The sequence below is a fragment of the Wolffia australiana genome, chromosome 12 (genome assembly GCF_029677425.1).
Source record: "Wolffia australiana isolate 7733 chromosome 12, ASM2967742v1".
Classification (NCBI taxonomy): domain Eukaryota; kingdom Viridiplantae; phylum Streptophyta; class Magnoliopsida; order Alismatales; family Araceae; genus Wolffia; species Wolffia australiana.
This window is the reverse complement of record NC_135846.1, coordinates 16,550,914-16,558,261: the sequence shown is the minus strand read 5'-3', so window position 1 is coordinate 16,558,261 and position 7,348 is coordinate 16,550,914.

Here is a 7,348-nt window from a genome sequence, read left to right as displayed (position 1 = left end):
GCTACAATGAGAGAAAGAAGTTCTTCAAGGACATGCGAGATTATTTTTGGGAAGAACCAGAGCTATTCCATCAAGGAGCTGATCAAATTCTTAGAAGATGCGTACCCGAAGAAGAACAGAACAGCATCCTTAAATTCTGCCATTCCAACCCAGGAGGAGGTCACTATTCAGCTAAGGTAACAGCCCATAAGGTAATGGAAAGTGGGTTTTATTGGCCAACTTTATTTAAAGATGCACATGATTTTATTTAAAATGTTTAGCATGTCAAGCATCTATAAATATTGATAGAAAAAATCATATGCCTCTAAAACCCATTTTAGAAGTAGAAATCTTCGATTTATGGGGCATTGATTTCATGGGACCATTTCCTAATTCGAATGGATATGAGTATATTTTAATGGCTGTAGACTATGTCTCAAAGTGGGTAGAAGCCATAGCCACTAGGACCAATACCAGTAAAGTTGTCACTGATTTTGTGGAGACTTACATCTTTTGCAGATATGGATGTCCTAGGGCTATAATTAGTGATGGGGGGTCACATTTTGTAAACTTTAATTTTAGACAGCTTTTGAAAAAATATGGTGTACAACATAGAGTAACTACCCCATATCACCCGCAAGCTAATGGGCAGGTTGAATTATGTAACAGAGAAATTAAGAAAATCCTTCAAAAAATTGTGAAGCCCAATAGGAAAGATTGGCCATACAAACTAAATGAAGCATTATGGGCCTATAGAACAGCCTATAAAACACCCTTAGGAATGTCCCCCTTGAGGTTGATATTTGGAAAACCATGTCATCTACCATTGGAGTTGGAACATAAAGCTTCATGGGCAATTAAAAAGCTAAATCTTTCTTTAGATGAAGCAGGAAAATGCAGGTTGCTCCAGCTCCAAGAACTTGAAGAAATTAGGAATGAGGCTTATGAAAACTCCAAGATATACAAAGCCAAGATGAAGGCCTTCCATGACAAAAACATCAGAAGAAGGACCTTTCTCAAAGATCAAAAGGTATGGCTTTACAATTCAAGATTAAAACTCTTTCCTGGTAAGCTAAAAAGTAGATGGAATGGACCTTATTTGGTAGTAGAATCATATGAAAATGGGGACATTTTAATTTCGGATCCTAGAACCCATAAACAATTCACAGTGAATGGGCAAAGGCTGAAGCCTTACTTACATGATGATGCTCCTCATCAACCCCTTAGTATGATATTGGAAAAACCTGCAGGTTAGTAACATCCATATAGCTGCATTAAAGCTTTTATTTCTATTTTTTACCTTTATTATTTTCTTTTGTTTCTTTGTTTTTGTTTTCTTTTCTTTTCTTTTCTTTGGTTTCAGAAAATGCCTACCACCAATACATGAAATGGACGTGAAGGAACCTACATGAAAGCACTCAACCCACTGTTTGCGTCCTCTAAACTCCTTTTTATATTTTCCTATGCATTGAGGACTATGGAACTACTACGTGGGGGGAGATTCAATCCGCCTTAAAAGTTTTATATTTTCTATGATGTCTCAATGTTTTTTTTTAAATAAGATGGGGGGTATAAAAGATTCTTGAATTCAACATCATGCCATAACCAAACTTTGGACAGCCCCTTTTATATTTTTACCCTAGAAGAAAATGTGGGGAAGCTAGGCTCACTGAGCGCATCATGATCATATTATAGGGGCATCAATGTTGATTTCTAGGTAGTACATGATCTTATCCCCAAATGGCGAGAGTACATGGTAGGGTGAAGGACAGATCTGAAAATCAAAAGGTGTATACCCCATAGATAAGGATTTGAGTGTTGAGTGAAAGTGTGACACCCCCACTACACCCATATTTTGATTTAACCGAACCTATCTATGTGAATGACTACCTATCAGCCTAATCATATGCTGGATAGTGAGATGCACTTCTTCAAGTCTTGAGCACATTACCCCTCCATTTCATACCTCTTATAAAATCTTCATCCCACAATTCTTCATTTGCCATCTTCATCCATCTATGCTTACTGACCCTTTACCACCTTTACCTCACCGTACCTATATACGACCCCACCTCCATGCTTATGAAATGCCTTACTCCCAAGTCGTTCTATCTCTCTTATCTTTAAAAACAATATCATATTGATATTTGTCATCTGATTTTAAATCTTTTCCATTGATATTCACTCTACATCTTCTCAATCTATTTCCTCTTTCTGATCCTCAAAGTTAAAAAAAAAAAAAAAAAAAAATCCTCTTCGAGGGTAGAGTGATTGCATGAAATCTGTGATTGACATTCATTCAAGAAAAATTATTTGATTACGGTAGTTCATACATCCTTTCTTATTCTCTTCTTCTATTTGCCGCCCCAAAAAAAAAAAAAAAACAGGAAATACAGAAAAATTACTATGAAGAATACATTTTACAATATTATGAAAAAAAGAAAGGAAAAATTACTATGGGGCTTGTTTCTTCTTCTTCTTCTTATTTGTTTGCTATGAACTGCCTATCATTCCATAATGAATGCATTCTCTACCTAGAATAATAACTTATAAGGATCATCTTTACCTTCTTCTACCTTCCACATTTCCCATTTATTTCCCCCTCGCGCCATCAGATCAACACTCGCTTGTGACCTCCTCCGCTCCGTGGGCATTCCGGTGACACCCGCCCCGATCCGCATTCAGTATCGGGTTGTTTATTGGCTACCACCGCCAATAGGCATCCTTAAATTGAATGTGGACGGTGCTGCCAAAGGGAACCCGGGGCCAGGGGGGGAGGAGGTTGAAGATTTTAGATTATGTGTTTTTATGAATTTCAAAATAAACTGAGAAGAGATAACAAAATGTATGTTTTTATTTTGTTATGATGAAAGTTACAAGGACATTTTGGTAAAATAAAAAATGCCTTTGAACGTGAGCATAGAAAAGAGGTAAAATAAAAAGGGAGAAGAGGGGATGAAAGAGGTATCGGGTTGGAAAGAAAATTGCAGGCTGAACGCAAGAAAGAAGAGTCCAGAAATAGAGAAAGTCTGTTGGTGAAGAAAAAGGTTTACAAGAAATCGACAAGGAAGATAGATCAATCTCCAGTACAGCTCCAAAGATCAGATTTCTCAAGCTGATAATCAGGCTCGTTTTTCTTTTCTTTCTTCTGTTATTGATCTTTCAAAATCGTTCATCTCTCTTTCTGTGTTTTTGAAAATCAAAATTTCTTCTGTCATTATCTTTCAAAATCGTTCATCTCTCTTTTTGTGTTTTTGAAAATAGAAATTTCTTCTGTCGTTATCTTTCAAAATTGTTCATCTCTCTTTCTGTGTTTTTGAAAATCAAAATTTCTTCTGTCGTTATCTTTCAAAATCGTTCATCTCTCTTTCTGTGTTTTTGAAAATCAAAATTTCTTCTGTCGTTATCTTTCAAAATCGTTCATCGCTCTCTGTGTTTTTGAAAATTGAAACTGCTTTGTTATTGATTTTCAAAATCGTTCATCTCATCTCTCTATTTTTTGAAAATCGAAACTGCTTTGTTATTGATTTTCAAAAACATTCATCTCATCTCTCTGTCTTTTTGAAAATCGAAATTGTTCTGTTATTGTTTTTCAAAATCGCTCATCTCTCCAGCTGTGGAAAATCGAGATTCATTTGTCTGCTGAAAAACAAAATTCATTTTTTGTTTATTCTTTTCTAAATCATTTGATTCATCGGTCTGTTGAAAAATCGAAATTCATCTCTTGTTATTCTTTTATAAATCATTCGATTCATCAGTCTGTTGAAAAATTGAAATTCATCTCTTGTTATTGTTTTCTGAATCATTTGATTCATCAGTCTATTGAAAAATTGAAATTCAGGACATTGTTTCTAAAATCGAAATCTCTGAGCATCGTTCTTAAAATAAAATTTCAGAACATTGTTTTTAAAACTGGATTTCAGGACACTGTTTCTAAAATCGAGATCTCTGAACCTCGTTTTTAAAATAAAATTTCAGAACATTGTTTCTAAAATCAAAATCTCTGAACATCATTTTTAAATCATTTTTTAAGAGAACAAAAATTCAGATCGACAGTTCAGAGATTGAATTTTAAATTGAATATTAAATTCTTTAAACTGAGAATCAAATCTTATAGTGAGATCTGTTGAAATTTTTGTTATCTCTCTGAAGTGTGATTTTATATCCTACATTGATAACTGTTAAAATTTCATCTTAAATTTCTGAAGTGGGAATCAAATACTATCTTCATAACTGTTTAAAATTTCAGTTTGAAATCTCTGAATTGCAAAGAAAATCCTACAGTCATAACTGTTAAACTTTCTCTTTAAAATCTCTGAATCTCAAAATTGACTTCTAAAATAACTGTTGATTCTGCAGATTTTAACATCCTTGTATTTGAAATCAAAAGATAAAATCGTTACTTTGAAATTTTACAATTTCAATTTTCAGAAATTTGAACTGAGTATTAAAACTCTTGACTGTTAAATCTGTGTCTTACAACTCCTTTATCTCATATTGAACTTTAAGACAGTGATAGTTGAATATTTCAACTGTTGTGAATTTCAATATCCTTACCTTGAAAATTTTATTGTCCTAAAGCTAATCCTAAATTCTGGGTTAACTTGATCCAAATTTAGAGAATATAATTCTGGTGCAGAAGTGAAAATTTCTTGTTGAGATTGGTATTGTTTCTTAGCTAACTTCTCAGGAACGTGGAAGACATTTTGTTTGAATCATTTCAAGAGTTCTTACAGCATTTGTTAGACTAGAACTACTACCTCAACTAAAGGCGATTTTTGGAAGCTGGGAAGGACTTGAGTGGTCCAGTGGAGAAGAAGTGAAAGCAAGGATTCCTTAAAAGGAGCTAAGGGGGTTCAAGGACATTCTTGTTTTTCAATTTTCTAGATAGGAGGTATCCGTGTATCCCTATTACCAGGCGGTTTTAGCTTGGGGGGTATAAACTTGGTTAGGGACATATTATAACTCCGGTTGGATTCCCCGGGACAGGAGTAAGGGATTAGCCCTAACCTGTATAAAAATTCTGGGTGTCCACCTCTTCCCTCTAGATAATTAGATATTAAAAAAATAATAGTACAATAAGTAAATTAGGAAAGAGGGATTGGTCTAATTCACCCCCCCCCCCTTAGACCATTCGTAGGATATAAATCCAACAGAGGTATCCTACGGGACCATACGGGGAGTATACTCTTTGCTTTTTCCTCTTACTACGACATACAAACTAATCCAGTAGTCGAGGCTATGGCGATCCGTGATGGTCTACTCCTCTGTGAGGAGGGGAACCTTCATAATATCGTCGTGGAATCGGACTCACAGATTTTAGTTGATATGCTTCGTCTAGGTACATGCTCCTAGTGGCGACTACACCGAGTATGGCAAGACATCATGTAGTGCCGACCTCGCACACGATGCTTTCGTCATCAGCTGCGGGAGGGCAACCAGACAGCAAATGCACTCGCCAACCATGCGGTACATGTACGAACCCCCTCCTCCATCTTTCTTTCTTGGCAGGCGCTCCCTCCGACAGCTAGAGGCTGTTATCGCGTCGATCTTCTTGCCATGCCGACGCTCCGCACACGACGCATCCTCGTAAGCCCACGAGATTAGGATTGCATGGAATGTTGGAGCAAGAAGGGTGGGCTGCGCCCGCCTCAATTAGAGCCCTCACTATGCCCTTCATCGACTGCACCTGACGAAGTGACCGAACTCCATTGTCATCGTGCGGCTGCTCTAGTGGGACGACGACGTGAAAATCTCCTGAGCGCCTGCTCGGTATCTTTTATGTATCTTTTCTTTTTATTAACATGGGCGTGGACGAGTGGGATCCGAGTGTAATTCTGATATTTATACTCGCTCCACGCCTATAAACATTGACAAACACTATACTTTATAAATAAAATCCCCCTAGGTGGCGTCATAGGCACGGATGGATCGGTATACGGGCACAACCTCAAGGTTGGCCGTAACCGGCACCATGTTTTTTGCCAATTTTTTTTTAAAAATACCCTAAACCCTAAACCCTAAACCCAAATCCCAAACACTAAATCCTAAACCCTAAACCCTAAACCCCAAACCCTAAACCCCAAACCCTAAACCCTAAACCCTAAACCCTAAACCCTAAACCCTCTAAACCCTCTAAACCCTTACACCCTAAACCCTAAACCCTAATTCCTAAGCCCATAAACGCTTAACCCTAAACACTTAAACCCTAAACGCTAAACCCTACCCTGAAACCCTAAACCTCTAAACCCCTAAACCCCTAAACCCTAAACCCTAAACCCTAAACCCTAAACCCCTAAACCCTGAACCCCTAAACCCTAAACCCCTAAACCTAAAACCCTAAACCCTAAACCCTTAACCGTAAATCCTAAACCCTAAACCCTAAACCCTAAACCCTAAACCCTAAACGCTAAACCCTAAACTCGAGACCCTAAACCCTATGCCGTGTTTGTGCCTTGGCCAAGTAGGTCAAGAAGAGCGATGGGTTATATAGCCCGCTTCAATTGTGTCCGACGCCACATTGGTCACACAATTATTCTTTCAAAAAATTGTGCGTCTCCATGGCCTACCAACTTCGATCGTGTCCGACCGAGACGTGCACTGCACGAGCTACTTCTAGAAGACCTTGTGGACTCTCCTCGGCATGAAGTTGAAGTTTTGAAGTGCCTACCACCCTCAAACAGATGGTCAAACTGAGGTAGTCAATCAAAGTTTGGGAACCTGCTTCGGTCCCTCATGGGTAAAAACCTCTCGACATGGGATTTGATAATCCCTCGCGCCGAATTTGCATATAACTCCTCGGTGAACAGAACCATCGGGTTGAATCCTTTTGAAATTGCCTATGGCCAGGCCCCTCGTCGCCCACTAGACTTAGCACCCGTAGACCCTCATGTTAGGGTATCAGAGGACGGTCTTGCATTTGCCTAGCATATTTCCGCATTGCATCAACATATCCATGATAGGATCACTAGACAAAATGCATTGTACAAGCAAGCTGCCGACTTGCACTGCCGACCTCGCGTCTTTGGTCTGGGAGACTTTGTGATGGTTAGGCTTAGGCCGGAGAGATACTCTCCTGGGACGCCTACTAAACTACATGCTCGTAGTGCCGGCCCATTCTCGATCCTCCGAAGGGTGGGTGACAACGCCTACATCGTCGAGATTCCTCCTACGTGGGGAATAAGCTCCACGTTCAATGTGGCGGACTTGGCTCCGTACCAAACCCCTTCTCACCCCCTCGACCCAACCTCTCTAGACCCAAATAGTGTGAGTGAGCTTGCCGCGACCACTCCCCCTCTTGTTTCACCCGATTGGCACGAGGCAATCGATTGTGTACCGCAGGAGATAATTGACTATGCGGGGGACAAAG